Raw genomic sequence first — 25,498 nt, 5'->3', positions numbered from 1 at the left:
CTTCCTCGAAGTACCCTAAAACTTTAAAAATCAAACCGTGACTTGCTCCATTGTAATCAATAGGGAGCCCGCGACTGTGTTCACACACTGCATGCGTCTCCCGTGGGTCTGTTACTTACCTGCTTTCACTGCAGTAGTGAAGCCCCAGCGATTCTACAGGCCCTAGGCCTTGTCATTTTGCAAGTCGACTTTCCTAACCCTCTTTTTTAGTATATGGTCTGGTACGCCCCTAGGGCCCCAGCCATATTTGTGCTTCACTTATTGTGAAACGTTGATATTTGAATGTGTTCCTGGCTTCTAATCTCATAAAGAGATTAGTAGAGGGTGTCTAGAAATAAATACATATATATTTGATATATATACCTGTGTGGTGTCCTTTCATTTAGTAATTCAAGAGATTATAAGGTAAAACAAGCTGCTTTACATTCCTCTGAGACTTAGCCTGAAGGCTGCTCTCCACAGCTACCACTAGGATAGCTTTCTTTAAAAGGTTGTCTTAAACCTATCTAGCATAAGAGTCGAATTGGACTGGTGCAAGGTGGCCACTATAACTAGTGACCAGCATATGAAAGGCCAACTTCTCACACTGTCTGTCAGTGGAGAGGCGGGAAATCCAACTTTGCTCTCTCCTGAAGAGGGCTTGTTTGCTCATCTGGGTGTGTGCCTCAATTATGGTCCATCTTAGGCTGTCTGTTGTATGTCCCTTCTGTTCAAAGTTTGTACACATCTTGGTGTTAGGGTTGTGAAAATGGATGTTACTGTGGTGCTCCATGATGCGTATTTTAACCATCCTGGTGGTCATACCTATGTATCGTAGTTTACATGGGCATGTAAAAGTGTATATACAGTTGCTTGTGTTGCAGTTGGTATGTTTTTTTCGGCACCCATTTGAATGAATTAGAAAATGCAATCTCTTTGGTAGTCTCAGTGAGGGCACATACAGTGCAGGACCCACATGGATAGTGTCCTGTCACTGGCAGGAGACCCCATAGGGATATTTGGTCACAGTGGGTAGTAGGTGGTGGTCTGGTGTGTACAAGTATGTCCTTCAAGTTCCTAGTACGTTCAAACGCAAATCGCAGTGGGTGTAGTGTCAGATAACCAGTTTGTAGGATGCCCCAGTGCCTATTGATGTTCTTACGGATACAGTCAGGTGTGTATGTAGTGACACGTCAGTGTGTTTGTTATTTGTCTCTGATTATGTTCCAACAGTGCATCTCTATTATTATTTCTGGCCTGTTATTTTGCCAGATTGATGCTGTGTGTGGGGTAGTCCCAGGAGGTCAGATTGTATGAAAGTTGGTCAGCCTCAACATTGTATTCCAGTACAGTACTGCAGTTCCGATGTAGCCATAAAAACTTTCCAAATGGAAGGTTATCTCTTAGTGCTTTAGGATGGTGGCTGCTGTATAAAAGTAGGCAATTGCAGTCTGTAGGTTAATCCACCTATAGAAATCCTGGCATGATGTCATATCACCCTTCCAGAATATTAAGATATCATCAATCTATCTATGCCATAGTAGTATATTGTTGGTGTAGGGGTTAGAGTCATCGAAAATCATCCTTTTCTCAAAGGCAGACATGTAGAGGCATGCCAAGCTCGGGGCAAATTTACTCCCCATTGAAGTTCCCTGGGTTAGGTGGTACATATGTTTTTTTAATGGAAATAAGTTTTCATTTAAGGCTAGTGTGGCACATTCCATCATGAAATTAACTGGGGTGGGGGAATCCCAGTCCTAAGCTAAAAGCGCAGCCTTTACTACCTCGAGTGTGGCTATTTGAGGGATATTCGTGTAGAGAGACTCCATATCGAACATGACAAGTAAATCAGTCTCATGGGTGGTGTGGATGTTTTCAGTGAGGTGCAGTACATCCCTAGTGTCCTGTAGGAATAACGGTATTTTCTGTACTATAGGTTGTAGAAAGTGGTCACAGAAGCGTGACAGAGGTTCAACTCTGCAGTGCCTGCATCAACAGACAACAGCAAATTTCATATACAAAAGGTTAGACGTGTACTAAGAATTTAGACTAGCTATTAGAATTCATTAATGTTTGCGCATTGGCACCCATATTGTTTAGACTATTCATCAATGATGTTGTCAACTATATTAAACTGAATCTTGATATGCCAAAATTGGTTGGAAAGACATATTTCTATTGTGTATGCAGATGAAGCAGTATTACTGCCCTTAAAGTTATCACTACATTTCTTGCTGAAGGCCTTAAAATTGAAGAAACGTATAATAAATTGGATTGTTAATTATGGAGGGTGACTGCCCATTTCAAGTATTAATCACAAACCTGGTCAGCGGGAGCCCTTAAAGTCACTAAATTAACCTAGGCTCTACCTCCCCCTTGTAGCTATGGCACAGAGCAGACAGGCTTAAGTAAGGGGAATGCAGTTAAAAAAACAGTAAATGTCAAAAAACAAGACAATAAACATCCAAAAACAATAAAAATACAAAAAGGGGTACTGGATATATGAATTTGTAAAGTTTCAAGCAGAAGTTGCGCCAAGAAGCACAAATGATAATCAATGGTCGCAGTAGACCAGGACCTAGGTGCAATTTAGGGCTGGTCATGATGGAGCACAGATTGGATACACTAACTAGGTTCATCCTGGTCAAATATTTTACCTTTTGTCCTATTGCTTTATATCCAAAACCGTCTCAGGAATACACTTCCATGGTTCCCCAGGATCTCAGGGGACGAAATTCAAGACTTCACAGGGTGTCAGCAGAGACCAATAGCAGGGTCAAGTTGAAGAGTTCTCTTGCAGCATCAACAGGAGGTCAGAATTAAGACCCTTGGCATCCACTTTCTTGTCCTGGGTACAAGAGGGAGAGGTCCACTCCTTCAGGGCTTCTCCAAGGCCAGAGACAGCAGATCCAGTCCTCTTCTGTTTTTCCTCAAATCCAGGAAGTGTTCTAAAATTGGTACCTGGAGATGCTACATTTATGCCTGGAAACTGCTAGTGGGTGGGAATGACTCACACGCACACCCTAACAAATGGGGTAGAAGTTCCCAGGCCCAACCTTACACACTTTGACATTTTAAAAATGGCTAAAGTTTTTGGTGGTTATACTCAACTTGAGCTCCGAGGGCTGGGTGTGTGTGGGAAGCGTACTATGGTAATCCTGGTGTCCTCCCACATTTCACACCAAAATCTAGTATGAAGCAGCCACTGTACACCCAATGAACCCAGAAACAGAGGTCTGGTTGGAATAAAGCAGGGTTTTCCAGCAACTAGAAAATGGATACACAAGAATTGTCTAGGCATCCTGTTTCCTTTCTTTCAAGTACACCCCATGTGTTATTTATAAATGCAGGAGATCTGTCAAGCACAATTTGATACTGTAATGTCAAAAATTAGCCTTACAAACCCCCACGTTACTGCTGAGCTTAAAGAAGTCATCATTGTTCATTCAGGTCGACCTCTCAATCACAGTGACCTATTGTATAGATACCTGGAGGCATTTCACACCTATTTAAATATTATCTCCAGCTGGGAGCAGTTGGAGAGAAAATGCAAATTACCCTCCAGGAGCTTCAGGCAGGGAAAAGTAACTTTCTAAAAGTTATTTTTATTCAATCAAAGCTTATTTTTATTACAAAGTTCACCATTGAATTGGATTTGTAATAACTATTACAAAATAGTTGTTTAATTAGATTTTTAATTTGTCCCGTTACCAAGATGCAAGATTAGGATTTTAATCTGTACTCTTGCTTCTACATATCTGACAGCTAGGCCTGCCACATTGAAAAATAGCTTTAGGGTGTTAGTCACTGTAAAGACATGTTAACATTAAATATCTACATGTCCTAATATTGAATACCATTGCACTGTGTCTTGTGGGATACAAGGCCTTTGCAGGAGTGACTTATTAATATTTAAAATGGAGGTTTTGACATATCAAAAAGGTTTATTCTGACCGGTCATCCTGCAGCTGTTATACTGCTTGTCAGGCTACAACAAGTCTTGAAGTGATGTTTGCACTGCCATGTAGTGGATAGTACAACATGTGCTGCAGTCCACAAGTGGCGCATAACTTTCAGGCCCTGGGTACATTTTGTACCACATACTGGGGACTTGTAGACAAGTTAAACACGCCAATTAGGAGTATGTCAATTCAACCATGTTAAAAGGGGTAGCACAGGGACTTTACTACCGGTTAGCAGGGGTAAGGGGCACAGAGTTATACAACCAGCAAAAATAAAGGATATGAAAAAAGAAATCAGGGTTGACCACCCAGAAAAGGCAGATTTCGTAGAAAAATTGAATTGTTAATTAACCTCAGTAAAACCAAATTTCGGGGTGTAAATGCACAATGCTCACTTGATGCACACTTTCTCCATAAAAGGTGTGTCTCTCTGAAGAGTTAGGTGTTTCAATTACTTGGGAGTTAGGCTGCACCAGAGTCTGCCATGGATCCAACAGCAGGAAGAATGGTCTGTACTCTTAGTCAGAATGCAGCTGGGTAGATAATTTGTAAGCAAAATCATTCAGGTTTATAGAACATAGGCAGTTGCTGTACCTTTTTATGGGGCTGAACTGTGAGAGTCAAACCCACTGCTAAATGATCTCTGAGCTTTCTTCTTAAGTTGATCTCAGGAAACGCCACTAGGATTGCAAAACATATAGAACATCACTATGCACATTATCTTGCATGAAAACCTGAAGGAAGTGCACAGTGTTATCTCACTTACAGAACATTATGAAGGGCATTAGCTGTGAGAAATTATAGAAATACCAGATGCTTGTAAATAGAACTACAGTCAGGATGATCACGGACAGCTACTGGGCTTTCAATGCAGAAGAGTTGCTTCAAAACACTAAAGGCAGTTCTCTGATATAGGGGTACACATGGAAAATGATACACATAGGTATACATATTACCTTGATGATATCCTGGCTAAGCTGCAGCTCACACAGTTATGTAAAGTTTTGGCTTGGCATATTTCCAGGGTATGAACAATAAATGGATCTGTGATGACATCAGTGTCTGGTAGACAAATATTTGTTTCCCCAAAGTGTTCTGGGATCCCGCAAGAGGAGCAGGAAACTGTAGATATTACTTACTCATAAAATCAATTAACATACCCGTCTGAGAATATAAGGATTATGAGAAAGTGAGTTTATCTTAGTTTAGCTGTCAAAAGACAAACATAGATGTCAATAAGAAAATTGGCATTATATTGTTGCCTTTAACTTAACCTGCATTAGTACCAAGCGTCTCCTTAAAAAATGTTTAATGGGGGAAAAAAAAAATCACACTGACATTTAGCTTAGCATTCAGTATATTAGGACTAGTGTAGCTTTTAAATTAATTTTAGTAAACAAAAGTAGGTTAACCTATATTCTGGTTGGTCTTGCTATTTGTATGCACTAAGCATATTTTCAATTAGCCTAAAAAATCAAATTGTAACTACTTTCATATTTAATAAAAGGCACCACTGGTACTACCGCTCTTATTTGGTGATACAATTAGAAAAATGTCATTTGGCTAACACGGAAAGTGAAACACAAAAAAGAAAATCAGATAAGATAAAATCGCTTTTCTCGTCATTAATCTATCTGGTGTTCTAAACGAGTGGTCTCCAAACTTTTCAGTACGAGGGCCACATTGTATATTTTACAAATATTCGTGGACCGAAAAAACTGGCATTTACCAGTTTTGACTTTTTTTTATTTTCCCCCTTTTCGCTCCACGTGTCTTTCCTATTATCTAATGTTCTTTCTTTCCTTCTTTTCAATTCTCAGTTCATTCCTACTTTCCATCATTATTTCCTTCTGCCTATTCTCTTCATCTGTGCTTCTTTCTAGCTCTACCTTTCGGTCCTTCTGTATGTTCCTGTTTAATTTTCCTTCTTTACTCCTTCCCATTCATCTTCTTGTTTTTTCTCCTTTGTTCCTCCTGACCTTCCTTCGTTCCTTCCTTCCCATCCTTTTTATTATCCTTTCATTCATTAATCTTCCATTCTCTTTTCTTCCATCACCCTTTCATCTGTTTTTGATTTCCTCTTTCCATTATTTAATTCTACTTCTCTGCTTTCCTTATTTCTCATTTTATTCCTTTCTTCTTTTCTTGCTACCCTTCTTTACAATTTTTAATTTCCTTCCTTCTCCCTTTTTTTCCCCCTTCCATCATTCTTTCCTCCCTTCTATTCTTTTTTTCTGTACCCACGTTCTATTCTGCTTCCTTTTAACTTTCCTTTGTTCGGTCCTTATTTGCATTTCTCTTGCCTTCCTTTATGCTGGCTCACTGCATTTGCTCACTTTAAAAATTTCTGACACCAAACAGCTTTGGGCCTAGTTTCTACATGCGACTTTGCAGTGATTTTGGGCCTAGTTAAGATTTCCAAAGCAGCTGGACCCAATACAAGATAGGACAGAGCACTTTAATGTCAGAAGTAGTTTAAAAGGGAATTACCAACCTACCGTTCAGCTTCTGGAAATAGATTACTCCTCCGTTACCCCAGATTCAACAACCAAGGCGCTTGCACCTTTCAAGTCCGGTTCTGCAGCTTGACTGGGGTTCCACTCCTCCTTTGTCCTGTTTTCCTCCTCAGCTTTCCACAATAGAAAAAAACAGACCCTTACTTTTACACTGTAAAAGTAATGTCAGTTTTATTTTTTTGTTTTCCTGTTGTAGGGCGTCTTTTGAATCGATATGTCCTATGGCCATTTCTGATATCTTTCCAACAATAACAGATACAAAACAGAAACGGCCTAGAATAATAAACTTTCTGTATGTCCTTAATTTTATACTGAATATATAACTAAGGACAAACAAAAAATGTATTATTTCAGGCAATCTCCGTTGTTCTTAACGTTAGGAATAAAGTTGAATTAAAGTAATCAATCAGTATGAAGCTGAGGAGACCAGGAGCGTATTACAGTCTGTGGGCCAGATAACATCTTGCAGCCTGGCTGACTCTGTGGGCTGGATAAAATCTGGCAGCGGCCTGTAGATGCGCACAGGCCGTAGTCAGGAGACCCCGGTTCTAAACCCTGTTTGCTCAGTATGTACAATAAGCTGATGCTTAGGCTCACGGGAGAGTTGTGCCTATTACCCATATGCTCCTCACTTCAAGGAGGTTGAAGAACAAATTACACTGCTGAATTTATGTACAGCAACACTTTATTTAAAAGTGTTTTTTTAATCAAGCAAATACAATAAAAATGAACATGCACGGACATTAGAACATATTTTTGAAACGTAGGGCTATCCATGTCCTTTAAATACACGTCACTAAACTTACAGATGTGTGCCCCTTGTTTTTTTTTTTTTAACAAAATGTTGAATATCAGTGATCTTTTATACCGAGGAGTAAAACTCCGGAAAGATGTGAGGTGATTACCTAAATAATCACTGTACGTTGCTGAACATTACTTAAATGTTGATAACAAACATGTTTGTATTCAATGCGGGCTGAGTTGGTCACAATCTTGCTTACAATATTTCTACTTAAATATGATTATCATCCAGCTGCTTATTTAACTAGTATTGATAAATTGCAAACTGAAATAATCTTTTGTTCAAGAACCAGCTCAATCAATCGACAGCCCTATAGTCTTCCTGTAGCACGAGTTCCGGCCATTTAATCCACCAGGAACTTTCAATTTTGACAACTCTTTTTTATTTTTTTTTTAACACATTTAATGTGAGCGTGTAAATCCACGGTAATTAGACTCAGCTCGATATCCCCTTGGGGTCCGCTTTTTACGTTAAGGCTACCACTGCACAGCTAGGGTAAGGTGCATGTTAAGATGAGGGAAACGTTGATTATAGAGTAAGGTTTATTATTCAGAAACAGGTGAGCGCCAGGCAGTACAACCTCCAGCTCAGGACTCGAGTTACAACTGACGTCCTGGTTGGAATACCGGATGGTGACAATGTACATTCCACCCCACGCTCCACATCATAGACATAAAGACACAATTACAAATACATGCGAACACTACAGTGCACCAGGCTGGTTAGATTTGAATATGTGTGTATAGGCATGTGTGCACATGTGCGGGCTACGTGTGAGACTACCATTGTGCGGAATCCGGTATTTGCTCACAGGTAGCCTGACGAAGAAGGGACTCTGCAAGGATTATTACTGACCTGGGGTAGGCCTTATGAGTGGGTATTCGTAGAGTAGGTCTGAACACCCGCTTCGCACGCATACACGCGTTGAACTCTGCAACCCACTCGACTCAACCTCCCCAGACGTCGCCTTCCTGACGGAGACCTGGCTGAACCCCTCCTCGGCACCTGACATCGCCATAGCCATCCCGCACGGCTTCAAGATCACCCGCAGGGACCGGACCAACGGAGTAGGAGGAGGAATCGCTATCGTCCACAGGAACACTCTCGAGAATCTCGACCTACACCGAAGACACCCTAAGCACCGCCGAATACCTGCACTTCCAGATCCACACCGACCCCAACACCACATTCAGAGGAACCCTCGTCTACAGGCCCCCCGGACCCTGACCACAGTTCAGCGACTCCATCGCCGACTTCGTCAGCACACACGCCCTCGCCTCAACGGACTACATCATCCTCGGGGACCTGTACCTCCACCTCAAGAACACCAACTCCACCACCCTGATCGACAACCACACCCTCAAACAACTCGTCACAACACCCACCCACTGCGCCGGCCACACGCTTGACCCCCATCTTCTCCGCAAGCCAGCACGTTCTCCTTCAACCACACCACCGAACTCCACTGGACCGACCATCACTGCACCCACTTCACCTTCCGAAAACCCACCACGCACCACCGCACCCAACAAATCCCTCGCCGCTGCTGGAGCAAAGTCACCAAGGACCAGCTAACCACCACCCTCGCCAGGAGACAACCCACCGACTCCACCGACCCCGACACCGCCGCCCGCAACCTTAGACAGTGGATCAATGACTGCGCCAACACCCTCGCCCCGTTCAAGAAACCCTCCAACAGCCACACCAGCAAGAAAGCCAGCTGGTTCACTGAAGACCTCCAGGCCGCCAAGCAAACCTGCCGAAAGCTAAAGAACTGGCACCGTGAACGAACACCGGACAGCTACACAGCCCACAAGAACGCCACCAGCAGACACCATAACCTCATCAGATCTGCCAAAAGGGCCTCCTTCAAAGACCACCTAGACAACAACACACACACCGGTAAAGAGCTCTTCAACATCGTGAAGGAACTCTCCAACCCCAGCTCCAACACCAACAACATCCCAATTTCGCAAGACCTGTGCGGCTCGCTTGCCACCTTCTTCCATCGCAAGATCGCAGACATCCACGACCACTTCAACCCAATGACCGCTCCGACAACCACTGAGACCTCCGCCCCCAAAACCACCATCCGCACCGACCGCCTGCTCTCCTGGACCAACATAAGCGACGACGACACCACCAAAATCATGAACACCATCCACTACGGATCTCCGTCAGACCCTTGCCCACACCACATGTTCAACAAAGCCAGCACCGCCATCGCACCCATCTCCAGAAAGCCATCAACATTTCCTTCGAGACAGCACCCTTCCCGGAGAGCTGGAAGCACGCCGAGATAAACGCCCTACTCAAGAAACCCAAGGCGGACCCCAAGGACCTCAAGAACTTCCGGCCCATCATCCTGCTCCCGTTCCCGGCAAAGGTCATCGAGAAGACCATCAACAAACAACTGACCCGCTACCTCGAGGAGAACAGCATCCTGGACCCGTTGCAGTCCGGGTTCCGCAGGAACCACAGCACTGAACCTGCCCTCATCGCCGCCACCGATGACATCAGGGCCCTGCTAGACAACGGAGATACTGCGGCCCTCATCCTCCTGGACCGGTCAGCCGCCTTTGACGCAGTATGCCAACGCATACTACGTACTCGTCTCCACAACGCCGGGATCCAAGAGAAGGCCCTGAACTGGACCACCACCTTCCTCTCTGGCAGAACACAGAGCGTCCGCCTTCCGCTCCGAAGCCACCAAGATCATCTGCGGCGTACCCCAGCCCAACTCTGTTTAACATCTACATGGCACCGCTCGCAAACGTAGCCCGACTGCACGACCTCAACATCATCTCTTACGCCGATGACACCCAGCTGATCCTCTCCCTCACCAAGGACCCAAACACTGCCAAAACCAACCTTCACGAAGAAATGAAAGCCGTCGCCGAGTGGATGAAGAACAGCCGACTGAAGCTTAACTCGGACAAGACGGAAGTCCTCATCCTCGGATCCACCCCCTCAGCCTGGGACGATTCCTGGTGGCCGACCGCACTGGGAACAGCCCCAACACCCAACAACCATGCATGCAACCTAGGGGTCATCCTAGACTCCACCCTCTCCATGACGAAGCAGGTCAACGCAGTCTCTTCCTCCTGCTTCAACACCCTCCGCATGCTCCGCAAGATTTACAAGTGGATCCCCACCGAAATGAGAAGAACGGTCACTCAGGCCCTCGTCAGCAGCAGGTTGGACTACGGAAACGCCCTCTACGCAGGAGCCTCGGCCAAACTCCTGAAACGACTTCAACACATTCAGAACGCCTCTGCACGCCTGATCCTCGACATCCCCCGCCGCAGCCACATCACACCCCACTTGAGACCTGCACTGGCTCCCCGCCAACAAGACGATAACCTTCAAGCTCCTCACACACGCACACAAGGCACTCCACAACAGACGACTCGGCTTCTACACTCCCACCCGCCAGCTTCGCTCCGCCGCCCTCGCCACAGTCCCCCGCATCCGAAGAGCGACCTCCGGCGGCAGATCGTTTTCCCATCTCGCCACCAAGACCTGGAACACCCTCCCCATCCATTTATGGCAGACCCAAGACCTGCAGACCTTCAGAAGACTCCTCAAGACCTGGGTTTTTGAGCAGTAGCAGCATTCCCCCCCCCCCCCCCCCTCCCCAGCACCTTGAAACCCTCATGGGTAAGTAGTACACTCTACAAATGCTATGATTGATTGAAGTGCTCATTAAACAATCTGTGGTGATTTCACTGTTTATACATATAGGCAAAAACTGCTCTAAAGTGCAGTTTTGCACTTGGACCTACAGGGTACGGGAAGGTAGCAAACAGGGGTAAGACATTCACAAACAGTTTGAATTTGCAATCTCCAATATCTCACATACATATCTTATGGGGTTTTAGGATTTGTTACATTTTTTGGCTCCGCTCATAATCAGATTCTATGCCTTTGTCCTCCCACTGAGCAAAATAAATTACTCTTCTCTCCAGCAGAAGGAACAAAGGTATCCCCACACAAAAAGAGCATTCAATATTGGCTGGGAAAGGAAGGGGTGGGTAGGAAATCTGCATCTGATAATTAGTTTCTCACACTCCATTTGAGCAGGGACAGCTCATGCCCATTGGAAGTAAGAAGTAGCCCACAACACTGTGCAGGAAGGTTGGGACAAAGTTGGTGTGGCACTGTAGGATTGGCAGGGATGCCTGGCCCTTAAAATATTTCTCCCCGCTTAAAAACTCCTGGAACTAATTACAGCAAATGGGTGCCCAGCTGGAAGGAGAAGCCACCTCTTGCCCTACAAGGATGGACTAAGGACTTTAACTCCAGCTGACTACAGGGAGTAGGATGGGTCTCTTCAGGGCCAGTGGCACTGGCTCACTTGCGTCTCCTGAGGACCGATTAGGGGAAGGGACCAGGACTCCACCACCCCTCTATTCCTCCGGTGCCCTTTAGGATGCCATGAAACTCGGAGGCCTGAGCAGTGCAGCAAGATGCCCCAACCAGCAGGAGAGGAGCACCATCCTTTTATGTGTTTGATGTACTGCCCTAATTGGCTAAGTGTATGCCCCAACCAGCAGGAGAGGAGCACCATCCTTTTATGTGTTTGATGTACTGCCCTAATTGGCCAAGTGTATGTCCAGACGTGGTTCCTTGCTCACTGCGTCAGTGGAACCAAGCATCATATGACTGAATAGCCCCAGCTAGAGTGAAATCAGTTTTGGGTTGTTTGTATTCTGGTTCAAAGGACCTGGCTTGGCAGTTCGGGTTGGTTATAATAGAGCAGGACCAAGACTGATTTGCATATGGCCTTGTCTAAACTAAGGTGGTATGGTGGGCAAAGAACAATGGGTTGTAATGTTATCCAGAGCGACTGACAGTGGTTAGACAAACTGCACTCATGCACTTATTCCTCCCATCACCTTAAGTGTGTTAGGACAAGGCTGTAAAAAAATTTTTTTTAAAAAGAAAAGCAGGCACATAGTGCTCCTCGGTATCATGAACAATTTCCCATGGGTTGCGTCAGGACCAGTGTGTTGGCACACCATTATTTGATTAATTAGGACAGGGAGGGTGTCTGTGTGGGGGCCCCTCTATGAGCCAACCTTCAGCCCTGGGGACACCAACCCCCCCCCCCCCCCCCCTCCCCAGGGATACCAGAACACATGAAGCTAGTTTGAACAGAAGCAGACTGACAGGGTGAGGAGCACCACTGCGCGCTCACTAGAAGCTGTGCTCCCATCCTACTTACCAGTGACTTGGGGAACGAAGAAGGTACTGCAGGGCAGCCACCTGCCCGCAAAGACTCAAGTGGGAGCCAGCATTAGACTGTGTTGGCCAGGCTCGGAGTTGGCAAGGCTGCGAGGCTTTGGGACTCCCCCAATGGCCCCCAAAAAATGAGGCCACGGGTGCCCCCAGTGGGAATGGGGCACCCCACCTAAAATAATACATATAAAAGGAAAACAACGCTGCAGCTAATTAAATATTCACTAAGACTAGCAAGGAGCACCCCATAATGGCACTCACAGGCTACTTTACATATTTCCTGGTGCTTGTGGTGGCCCCATGATGGCAGGGGCAACACCATTGTGGGTTTCAAAAGGTGCAGCAGCCCCCTTTCAAGAAAGTGTGGGTAAAACGTAAACCTACCTTTCCCAGATGATTACATCCATGACCCCAGGAGTAGATTACCATTAATTTGAACACTCAAGAGTTGGAGTTGGAGTTTTGGGGAACAGGGACACTACCGATCCCACCCCCATGGTTTGCCCCATGGCTGCATTAGGTGGCATACAGCAAGTGAAGAAAGACTGAAAAATATGTTTTCAAACTGAAATGCTTTATTGACAGCATCACTGATGATCATTGCAATGCTTATGTTTAGAATTAATGCTTCTGATCGTTAATACCGTGCTTAATGATTTAAATGGTGTTATAAGGTTCAAACATGACACATGGCTGAGTCGAATAATGTGGTGACACCCTGAGAAAGCCAGCAAGCTTGCCTTATTCAAAGTGACAACCCCTTATATTGTGATGATGTATGTGATACGAGGGTGCCACTAAAGGTATTTCCAACTACCTAATGAATACATTTGTAATATAATGTATTGCATTTAGTAGTGTGTGTATGTGTGTAATTTAAGTAATTTTCCTTTTAAAAAGAAAAAGCACAAACTGTACAATAAGTTATTGAACTTTGTTGTGTGCCAGCAAATTGGGCCAGCCAGCCCACACCACCTTCCCTGGGTAGGGTCTGAACTGCTCTTCTTCGCTATTCAGAGAGTCTCAAGTGCTAAAATTGGGTACTTGGCTATTAGGCAATTACAGACCCGTTACTTGCGAATTACTAACATCCTTCGCAACTAATAACCCAATTTCTTACACTTTAATTTTTCAATATCTCAAACATGTTGCTAACATTGTTAATGTTGATAATGCATACTTTAATCTATAAAACATTAGAGTACTTATTGGATAAATTATTTGACTGAATGACCCCCAACTACACCTTAAGCACTTTCAAAATGGATTAGTATTAAAACAGGTTAACAATAGTTACTGCACCATCAAAGTAATTTATATGACAGCAGGCGAATATTTCCGGCCAAAGGAAAATGTATTTATTGAGAGAAGCCCACAATGAGATGGGATTTGCGGAAAATCCCAATGTTTACATTACAAGATCACCAACATTAGGCAGCTCAAAAAGCTTCATTTCTGCCATATGAACATCAACCCAGTATGGACGCCTTACAATGAAGGTCGTTAGATGTGGCTTCTGTAAAGGAACAAACATAAAAGACAGTGAGACACTGCTGATAAGAAATTGCTCAAAGGCTTCTTTGAATGAACTATGCATCTCTACAAACTTGTTCCTTAAAGCCTGACTATATATATTTAGCTGTTAAAAAAATCTGTGCATTTTTATGCACACATATTTCCAGCATTGATTAGAGATGCAAGCTGTGTGTAATCTTCAACTAAAAGCAGTCCTTACATTTGTTGAACAATGCCCAATTTAAATACTACAAGGAATTAAATTTTTTACATCAAGACCCAAGGCTACCATTATGCATTTATCTCATCTCATTGTTATACGAGCATCAAATAATTATAACAAATTAAAGAACTCTGAACTAAAACAGAAGACAATTTGGCCTGCAAGGGAAGACACCGACAGCCCCTACACCAGGCCACAAACATTTCCAGCATATAGAATATAGGAATTTGTTGAGGGACGTCTGGATATAAGGCTAGCATCCATCACTTCAGAGGGCAAGACAAAACTGCTTAGTTTTCAACGTTCAATCTCCATCCTGTGAGGTGCAGATTGTGGATATTTGGATGCAGGATCCTGACCTTTTGCTGTGAAAGGAGGAGCTTGCGCAGGGGTAGCCGAATCGGAGGGCAGATGCTCAGACTCAAGAGAGAGTGTGCCACACTCTCCTAGCTCAGTCTAGCACAATAAAGGTGACTAGGTCTCTGTCCACACGGACCATCCTCTGAACTCGAAGCAAGTGGGGCAGGGATGGAAATGCTCACAGGAGGCCTGTGTTCCATCGCAGGTGAGTGCACTCCCTAAATACCTTCCAGGAGGAAATTATAGTGCAAGGTAGAATAAACACTGCACATTCCTGGTGGCGACAAAAAGATACAGCCAGGGCACACCCAACTTAATGAAGATGTCCTCAACTAACCTCAGATGAGGATGCCATTTGTGATTCACCAGCCCATTCCTGCTCGATTCGTTCACTCTGGCATTCAGAGACCCGGTCTGGTGATTGGCCACCAGGAAGATCCCAATCGATCCAGTCACCTGCAAAGACGCAAAGTCTCCAACATGAAATCCAGGACCATGGTGCCCAGCTTTTGCAGTACCACATGGCAGTTGTATTGTCTGCGAGGACCTTTATCAGCCTTCCCTTGATGGTCTGTAGAAAGCCTTTTAGGGACAGCCTGATGGCATGAAGGTCAAGCAGGTTCATACAAAGCAGGCGCTCCACTAGAGAACACAACCCCTTGATCTCTAACTTTCCCAGAGGACATCTCCAACACCAGAGATGATGCATGCAACCACAGTGCAGGCTCTGAGTGAGAGCGGCCTTCAGCAAGTCAAATTAGCGTCCACCACTAAAGTTCCCAGGCTGTCTCCTCCATCCAACACCATTTGCATTTCAGAGTGTCCTGGTGCTGCACCCTCTGTAGACAGATGTTTCACTGCTAGGCCACTCATGTGCTCTCTGGAAAGAGGTTCTGCCAGGTTCTGGTAAGAGTGTTTCGTTTGTAACTAACTTTAAGTAGAAATCCCCTGACTTTTAGAATTTCAGCCACTAAGGACACTGACTGTTCAACTTGAAAATAGGGGAAAAGGGATATGGGTGTTGACAGAGTTTTGCTAATTGGCTTCTTTCATCTACTTGGCCTTCGTATGGAACCTGTGAAGTATATGCATGTGTAATTTTAGTTCTTCATTCTCTGATTCTTTTAATTTGCCAAGCCCCTCCTGCATTGCTACACTCTAGAACACACCACGCATTGAAGACTGTCTTTAGGGTCTGTGAATCCAAGTCCGTTTGAACTTTCTCGAGATTCCTGAAAACTCTGATAAATATACTTTCTAGAGGGGCCTATTGTGCTCTTAAACAAACTTATCTTCTTCAGAAACAGACTCTGCCTAATCATGAAGGTAAATTCAAAATCCAAGAAAAACTCAACGGGAAGAAAAGTGCTTTTTCGCAAATCTAGACTCACATTTATGTGCAACAGCCATACATATCCCTTAAAGAAAAACTGAAAATAAGCTCTGTGCTCCAACTGCTCCCTCTCTCAGCACAGTGACAATAGAGAGAAAACAGGTAGGAAAAATGGTCTTCCACCTACACTCATTACACATGTTTAGACATCTATTAATCCGTGTGGTAAGTGAAAGAGAATACAAAATGATTCAGTTTTGTTCACTGTGAAAAAAATTGCATACAGTAAACTCTCGTCCATGCCAACCCTTTGGCAACTTACAGTACTTTTTCAGTGGTCAGAGTTTTTAATCAACACACATCTTATACAAATATTATGAAATACTTAAAGAGGCACACTTAGCTTTCAACAAGAAAAATGACAAAACACTTAGGGATCTGAAACTGGGGTTGTGTATTACTCATTGATAAGAAATAAGAACATTCGGAGGGAGGAGCCTAGCGCGCAACCAAGATGGCCGCGTAGGTGCGAGGCTCCCGAGGACCTCCGCGACCTCCTGAATTAATCCTGGCGATATCCTGTCCTTGTTAAGGGGACTGTGTTGGGGAACCGGAGCTGAGGCGCCACCCGTTTTTTGGGCTCGAATCGGACCCCGGACGACGGTGGGAGCATCGATCGAAGGTTGTGGCCTTCTCCTCGCCGGCCCCCCGGATTGGAGTAGTGGGGCGATCCGGGGACAAAGTGAATAACAGCGGCGAACGGGGCTGGGCGACGGGCGTACCCCGCGCTTTCGCTTTCGCGCCCTCCTAGTTCTCAAGCGGGGTCGGACTGCGGAGCGGGGTGTGGTGGTGTGGCCTTATCCAGGAGCCCGGCTGACCCACCGGCGGTGGGTTGACCCGCGGTTCGGTGGTCGCCCCTGCCCCCCCCCTGGCACCCGTGACTTGGTATAGCGGCCCGTCTGGGGTGCTTGGCACGACGGTGGAGGAGCCAGCATGTCCACCAAACAAGATGGCGACCGGGCGAAGGTGAAGACGACCCGCCGTGGCACGGCGCACCAGGCCAACAGTATGGACCGCTACACGCTCCAGAAGGGTTCTCCGGAGACATCGCGTACATCCCCGGTGGGCCCGACGGAGGCATCCGCTCATCCGGTGGATCTGACCCTCCGGGACGTCATGAGCGCAATCGCAGAGATGAAGGCCTCGGTGGACCAGCGTTTCGACACCTTGGCGCAAAAAATAGACTCGGTCCTGGTGGATGTGATCCTTGTGAGGGCAGACTTGTCCAAAACAAACGACCGAGTCGACTCCCTGGCCCACACCACAACGAGCCTCACGACAGACGTGGTGGCCCTCCAGAAGGAGGTGCGCCGGCTTGGCCAGGCGAGCGCCCTGATGGACCGGCGACTGGAGGACTCCGAGGGTCGGGCACGGAGGAATAATGTCCGTATTGTGGGGGTGCCGGAGGGACGAGAGGCGGAGGCGGCGGATCTCTTCGTGGAAGAGTTGATCCTGAACCATCTCCAGCCCCGGGGGCTGAGTAAGCTATTTGCGGTGGAGCGTGCTCACCGGGTCCCCGGGGGCAGACCTAAGACTGGTGCCCCGCCGCGGCCTCTCATTGCCCGGATTTTTAATTTCCGGGACAGAGATGCTATCCTCCAGACCTCCAGACAACAGGGACCGGTCAAGCTTGACAACATGGAGGTACATTTCTACCCAGACTTTACCCCGGCGGTCCAGAAGCAGCGGCAGAGCTTTCTTGGTGTTAAACGTCGCCTAAGGGACCTGAACCTCAAGTACTCAATGCGCTTTCCAGCTAAGCTGAGGGTGGAGGTGGATGGTCGCACGCACTTCTTCGACCGGCCTGAGGCGGCTGGGGACTGGCTGGACACTCTGCCTGGAGATCGGGGCCGGGGGGGCGGGGGGGACGCGGCTGGCGAGGAGAGCCCGCCGGAGCAGAATTGAGGGGTGACTGCATAGGCCGTGCTCTGGACGTTGTTCCTTCACCATTTATTGATTGCGTATTTTCCCCTCCTATGGAGGTCGGGCGGGGTCTGTTGGGGGCTTCCCTCCTCCTCTGGGGGACTAGTTAGTATTTTAGCTACGGGGCGACAGGCACACTGCACTTTGGGGGGGCTGTCTGGGCTCATGCAGGGGTGCAGGGAGGGGGGAGTTTTGTTGGGACCGGGGGGTGGGGGGGGTGTGTTGTTTGTTAGCACCGCAGGGCAAACCCGCTACTATGTTGTTGTTTTTAGGATGCTCGATGGGGGACGACCGATTGTTTCGACGTATGATGGGGGGTAGGGATTTGGCTGTGTTGTCATGGAATGTTAACGGCCTGGGGGATAGGATTAAGCGTGGTGTGGTCCTGCAGTACTTAAAACGTATTTCGCCAGATGTTGTCTTCCTGCAGGAGACGCACCTTATAGGTAACTCCTTTCATGCAATGAACCGGCGGGGATATCGTTTGGCGGCCCATTCTGGCTTCACCTCGGGCTCGCGGGGGGTGGGTATTATGATCAAGAACTCGCTCCCGTTGGAGATTGATGAGGTGCGCCATGATGAGAGGGGACGTTTCACTGTTCTGGTGGGAAGAATGGAGGGTAGAGTGTTTATCTTTATATCAGTGTACGTCCCGCCTGGGTTACAAGCCACCACATTTGCGGACCTGGGGCGCCTCCTTCTGGACCTTCCGAGTGGCCTGCTGGTGGTTGGAGGGGATTTTAATGCGGTAGCCTCTGGGTCTATGGATCGCCATCCCCCTAGGGACCTCCCCCGGGCACAGGCGTGGCTGCCCGGCCTTCTGGACATGCTGGGCCTGGTGGATTGCTGGCGATTAAAGCATCCTGCATTGCGACAGTACACCTTCCACTCGGGTGCCCATGGTAGCCTCTCGCGGCTTGATTACATCCTTGTCCCGGCGGCCCACGCAGGGAGGGTGGGGGAGGTGCGCCATCTAGCGCGGGGTATCTCAGACCACTCCCCATTGTTGTTGCATCTCGATGTCTTCCCGAGGGGGGATGGCAGGGTGGCCCCCATCAACGCATGGTATTTGCGTGACCCCACCATTCGTGCTGATTTGATCAAATCCCTACAGCGATATTTCGATGAGAATGTGGGGTCGGTCTCTTCGGCCATCTCCCTGTGGGAGGCTTTCAAGGTAGTCCTTAGAGGGGAGGCCCTCTCCTTTATCTCCCATGCCCGGCGGCGCGAGCGGGAGGAGGTGACCCGGGTGGAGGCCGAGATTGCAGACCTGGAGGGTGACCTGGGAAGCGGGGTAACAGACGACAAGTTGCATGTTCTACACCTAAAGCAGGCGGCCTATCGGGCCCTCGTCACGGAGGCGGCCAGGGGCCTCAGTAGAGAGCAGCAGGGGCGATTGTATGATGTGGGTGATAAGGCTGGCAAATTGATTGCGTGGTTGGATAAGAGGGAGAGAGCGAGCAGTGTGGTGCCTTTGATTGAGAGTGTTGATGGTGCGTGTGTCACGGAGCCGGAAGCCATTGTCTCCTGTTTCGCGGATTATTTCCGCGAAGTCTACTCCCCGGTTTCCCCCTGCTCGGAGGCAGACTCCCATGCCCTGCTTCGGGACATCGCACTGCCCTCCCTAACGGTGGAGGACAGGGATTCGCTGGACGCCCCTCCCACCTCGGACGAAATTGCCTTGGCTATTCGCTCGGTTGCATCCGGCAAGGCCATGGGCCCCAATGGTATTCCCATCGAGCTCTACAAGCTACGCCCGGATGTGTTGGCGCCCCACCTGCGCGCGATGTTCCTGGCGGCCCACTCGCGGGGTTCCCTCCCGCCGGACCAGCGTCTAGCCACAATTGTGGTGATCCACAAGGAGGGGAGGCCCCGTGAACGGGTCACATCCTATAGGCCGATTTCGCTTTTGAACGCGGAGCCCAAAATCCTCGCCAAGGTGTTGGCCAACAGGTTGGTTGGCGTGGTGGGCGATTTGGTCCACCAAGACCAATCTGGCTTCATACCACACCGCAACACGGCGCTCAATCTGCGGCGCTTGCACGGGGTGCTCGCGCGTGTCCCATTTGTGCGGGAGCCGGCCATCTTGGCGTCCTTGGACGCCACCATGGCGTTTGATACGCTTGAATGGCCATACATCTGGGCGATGCTGGCAAAATTCGGGTTTGGCCCGGGTTTCATTAGCTGGGTCAAATTGCTATATTCGGGCCCATTGGCGCAGGTGGTAGTGAATGGGCGAGTCTCGGCCCCATTCGCGCTGGGGAGGGGTACGCGACAGGGCTGCCCCCTGTCGCCTCTCCTGTTTGCCCTGGCCCTGGAGCCCCTGGCGGAGTGGCTGCGGTGGCACCCTTCTATCCGTGGTCTCCGCTGGACCCCCGAGCATGAGGACCGTGTGTCCCTCTATGCTGACGATATCCTTCTGTATCTCGCCTCCCCGCGTAAATCACTGATCGTCCTGGTTGATGTTTTGCGTTCATTCGGTCGCAACTCAGGCCTGGTCATCAACTGGGCGAAATCCTGTGTGTATGTGCTTTCCGGGGAGGCTCCGGCCCTACCACGGGACTGTCCGATCCAGATTGCCTCCCAAGGTTTTCGGTACCTGGGTATCTATATCACTCTCGACCCGGAGGCCCGCTACGAGTGGAATTTGTTACCCCCCCTCCGGCGTTTGAGGGAGGACGTGGTGCGCTGGCGGCGTCTGCCGCTCTCGCCGCTCGGCCGAGCGGCCTTGTTTAAAATGATGTCCCTGCCACGCTTCCTCTACGCCCTCCAGAATACTATGGACTTGGTCCCGGCACGCTATTTCCGTGAGGTGGAGGGCCTCCAGCGGCGCCTGTTCTGGGACGGGAGGCCGCGCATTGCTCTGGCTAAATTGACGCTCCCGTGGTACGATGGGGGGGTCGCCCTCCCTGACATTAAACGGTATTACTGGGCCTCCCAACTAGCTGCAATTAATCATGGCCTTTACGGGCCCGCCTTGAACCCGGCATTCGAGATGGATAAGATGCTCCTGCCCGGTGGCGATTACAATCGAGCGCTCTACGCTGGCGCGCCCGACTCCCGTTTGACGGGACCGACGCGTGTCATGGTGCGTGTCTGGCACGCGGCTAATGCAGCTATGGGGTGGAAGGACCGTTTGACCCGGGCGTCACCGCTGTATGCGTCTGAGAGGTTGGGCTCCCTGTGGACGTCGAAGGGCTTCGAGAAGTGGGACACGATCGGAATCAGCACGGTGGGAGATCTCTGGACGAGGGGGGGATTCAAAACTTTTGAGACGCTGCAGGCGGAGTTCCAGCTGCAGGGCAGTGAGTACTTTCGGTACCTACAGGTTCGCCATGCGCTGGGCTCCGTCTTCCCGGATGTCGCATCCATTCCGGAGTCTTCCCCCCTGGAGGACAGAGTCCTAGATGGCCATGTCCCGGACAGCACGATCTCCCTCATATACAAAAAACTGATCAACGATAGATCGTGCCTGCTGACTAGTCTCCGCGAGGCTTGGGTTGCCGACGGGCTGGAGCTGGACGATGAGGATTGGATTTCCGCGGTGGCCTCTCCGAAAGAGGTGGCCATCCCGGCTCGCCTTCGTTTCGTCCAGCTCAAGATCCTTCACCGGGTTTACGTGACGGGGCCAAGGCTTCTGCGTATGGGCTTTGCTGGTGACGGAATGTGTAAGCGTGGCTGTGGTGCGTTGGCGACTTTCATGCATATACTGTGGGAGTGCCCGAAGGTGGAGCGATTCTGGCGTGGTGTGCATGAGGTCCTGCGCGTGGTGACGCGAGTTGCGCTGCTGCCTGAAGCGAGGAGATGCTTGCTGAATGTATGGGAACCGAATGACTATTCGGTCCCGCAGACGCGGTGGGTGACTCTGGGATACATGATAGCCAAGCGCGACATTGCTCAATTGTGGGGATCCCAGAGGCCCCCGGCGGTGTCGGACTGGAAAGAGCATATGGATTGGTGTATGTTTCGTGAAAAGGTGGTGTATGTGGCGAGAGGTAAGCCTGGGGCGTGGGTGAAAATCTGGGGCCCCTGGAACGCCTACCGCGGGGGTATTTGTGAGCCACCACTGCTACCGGCTGCCTCGCCTGCTCCGTCTCCCTAGACGGCCCCCCTCCCTCAGCCGCGGGCGCGCGGTCCCCCAGTCCCTGATCTATTCCCATTCCCCTCTCCAGAGTTCTGCTGCTGGTTTGGATCCCCCACTTATGGAGCACGTGCTGTTATTTTGGATCGCGGGTTGCCTTGCGGGTGTGGTTTTTTGGTGTTGTTTTGTTTCAAGAAAAGGGAACCGTACTGTGGGCTTGGAGCTGTGTGGCCTGCACCATTGATTACTCCTGTTTTCACTGCTCTACACTGCCTAGAGACTTTTACTGTATGTGTGCAATATGTTTTTTGTCATTCTAGCGGCCGGCCGGATGGTTGTAGGCCCATACTTGTAACTTTTACGAACTGCAATAAACGGTTTCAAAAAAAAAAAAAAAAAAAAAAAAGAAATAAGAATATTCAACTTACTAGAAATAGTGGCTGCCCATCAAGACTCTGAAAAACTCCCCACATCTTTTGTTGCTACTGCGTCCTCTCGCAAGATGCAATCCTAGCCTAGAGCGGAACAGTTCACGTGAGCATGCATAGCATGACCCAGTCTTTCCAATCCCAGTCTAGACAACTCTACAGTGTGCGTACACTACTGCAGCTTGCGGTTTAATCATTAAGACAGGTTCAAATAGAATGCACGAGGCTAAGAACCCAAGAAGACTCAAAACCATCCTCTCTAACACCCTAGATTGATCTCGAAACATCAGGATCATATCCTTGATCTCCCAAACTCAATGCAGCTTGAACAGATACAGGAAAATACACATCTTGCAATTTCAAAAACACCATTCAATCCTTCGATTACAAAGCAGAAAGACTTTGAGCATTTTGGATTTGTCCTGCAATAAGGCATTCAACAGCCAAAGGCCCCAAAATGGGTCTGAGCCCTCCATCCTTCTTCGGCATGAGGAAGCAGTGGGAGTAACATCAATCACCTTTTTCAGAGTCAAGCACTCCCTTGATTGCTCTCTTGGCCAAAAGTAAATCTAACTACTGCATAAGGAACCATGGTTTGTCGAAACCTGAGCTGAGAAAGGTGGGATGGGATGCATGGCTGGAATGAAATAAAAGGTATAGAGTAGCTCCTTTGAAGGATCTGTATAACCCATTGATCAGAAGTGAAAGACTTCAAGTCGGGCAGAAAACAATGAAATCCTGCTCCCTACCAACTGCAGGGGAAAACAAAAAAAATCAGAACACACACGAAGGAGGAGGTAGAGGATTGATGCCTTTGTTGCTGTGTGGTCACCAACACACCCCTGGTACCATAACATTTCTGAGTCAGTTGCTGTTCTGCTTTTGAACGATGCCGTTGATAGGTTAGGCTCTGCGCAGAGCCCTGCATTTCCTGTACTACTGGTGAAATTGGCAGTCCAGCAAAATCAACCTAAGGGAGTGGAACATAACATGGCTGTCACTAAATCTCTCCTGCTCAGAGTATGCCTCCTCCCCGAAACGTCTAGACCTGTCAAACGGCATGTACATAAGGGACACTTGTACATCCCCTGAAAATCTAGTTGCACGCATTCAGGTGTGCTGCCTGAGCACTACCAAGACACACATGGCATGACCAAAACATCTGTTGTGTTGAGGTCAGCATGTAAAACATATTCTGGCTTATTCTGCCCATCTTGAATGGTCTAGGCCAAGGTTGCCTTAACTTCCTCTGTAACGACCGGCAACATTTTGATGGTAATGTCCCACAGCAAGTGTATAGAGGGCCAAGAGACAGACCACATTCGAAGGTCATAAGGCTAAGCTAGCTGAATAGAATAACTTATTTCTGAATGAGTCAATACGCTTGGATTCCCTATCTGCAGGTGCAGAAGCTGAAGCATTTGAGTTACATTTACTTGTAGATGCTTGCACCACAAGGCTTAATAGTGTCTGGTGCCAGGTGAGAAATATTTGATCACCAGGAGCTGATCTGAGTCGCCTGGCCACATATAAGCCTCATTTGAGGATGAGAGAGTTTCTGAAGTCATCGCTACTGGCTGAAGGATTACAGTCAATAATGATTAGATTTTGTCTCCACAGTGGACAATTGTAAGGACTTCTTCTGCACTTCACACTGCCAATACAAAAGAAGCACTTTCCTCAATGTGTGGACTAGGTGGGGAGTCAAACTCTATTTTTAGTATTCAACCCACTTACATTTGAAAGGGGGGAGGTGGAGTAATTTTTTCTGCCTCATTGTCATTCTGAGGAACATTTTGGACCCTCTGCACAGCGTCTGAATTGAACCAAACAGGCGTCCAAACACTGATAGCATTGATGTCATGGAATAAGTGGGGGATCACATTGTAGTCTTGATGGTTGTTCCTTAGTGATCTCACAGCCCTTATAGACTTGGCATCTCTGGGATCGGCAGACAGGACCAGTGTGACCCTGAGGAAGGGGTATAAGTCAAGACCGGTGTCATTGGGGGGTGGGGGGTGGAAGAGGTGTGGTGGGGTCAATTGACATTGGCAGAAGTACGACTGGTGGCCCCTGCAGCTACATGGGGCACGAAGAAGCACCAGAGAGAACTGGCAGGGTCCTAGAACTTTGAATACCTCTTTGTGCTGCAGTGTCGATGATAGCCTGGGAAATTCAGGGCTTTCCAGGACTAGCATCCTCACAATGTGCTCAGAGTAGAGGACACCATGGGATAGTGGCCTTTAACAGTGCCTGTTTGGCTTCCCACCTGATATCAAGTAGCAAGCAATGGGTGAATCCCACTTGGCCTTCTTGCGCATGAGATGCACTTTGGACTTTAACGTATCTGATGACTTTGAACGAGAAAGAGATTTAGCACAAGTGTGTACCTGCAATCTAGAGCATTGAGTGACCCCACGATTAGGAGCGGGAGCACTGCTTCAAACGCAACCTTTTTTTGTTCTCTACGACGTATAACTTTGCTTCTTGCTCAATGATCACCTTTTAACAGGGCTCCACCTGAATCCTGTCATTTTGGGGGGAAATGTAATTTGTTCCCTGGGCACACTGCTGAAAAATTGAAATTGTCTGTAGACAGACAAAGTTGGAACAGAAAGGGTGGGGAAAGGAAGGAACTTAGGTCCGCAAGCAGAATGGCCCCTATAAGCTACTCCACCAACGTTATCGCAGAGTCAGACACCATCACCTGGTGGCACACAGGAGCAATTGTTCTAAAGAATTCCAGATCCAGTCTGGCAACTGGGAATATTCTAATGTTGAGGTATCTGCAGTTAGAAATATCCATCAGAAATGAGAGATCTTTTTTTGTAGCAGGTTTGATTTTGGTGGTCAAAGTAAGTAAGAGGAAAGAATGTTGGTTTATACAAGTTCCATTGCTCTGCCCTAAAAGCAGGGTGTTTCCCCCATTTATTTGCGTTTATTTTTGGGTTGGCAATCTGACTGATGTTGCTTGTCTAATTTGTGGCGACTCAGGTTTGGGGCAAGCGATGGATAAGGAGACGGGTGTTTAAGAGGACTTGTCAGCTTAGAAGCTTTGAGTATAAAGGTGTGCTG

General features: G+C 48.0%; 2 protein-coding genes across 5 annotated transcripts in view; one reads left to right on the top strand and one right to left on the bottom strand.

Moving 5' to 3' along the window:
* FBXO15 (F-box protein 15) overlaps positions 1–25,498 on the top strand; it is a 397,776-nt gene that overhangs the window by 16,323 nt on the left and 355,955 nt on the right. The window lies entirely within an intron of this gene.
* TIMM21 (translocase of inner mitochondrial membrane 21) overlaps positions 13,058–25,498 on the bottom strand; it is a 98,753-nt gene continuing 86,312 nt past the window's right edge. Inside the window, exon 7 of the mRNA XM_085605921.1 lies at positions 13,058–14,016. The gene's annotated coding sequence lies outside the window, so the exon portion shown is untranslated. The remainder of the gene's footprint in view (positions 14,017–25,498) is intronic.

This window comes from Triturus cristatus, chromosome 5_1, assembly GCF_964204655.1.
Source record: "Triturus cristatus chromosome 5_1, aTriCri1.1, whole genome shotgun sequence".
In the NCBI taxonomy this organism is placed as follows: domain Eukaryota; kingdom Metazoa; phylum Chordata; class Amphibia; order Caudata; family Salamandridae; genus Triturus; species Triturus cristatus.
Note: the sequence above shows the minus strand (reverse complement) of the source record. Positions and strands in the feature narration are given on the sequence as shown.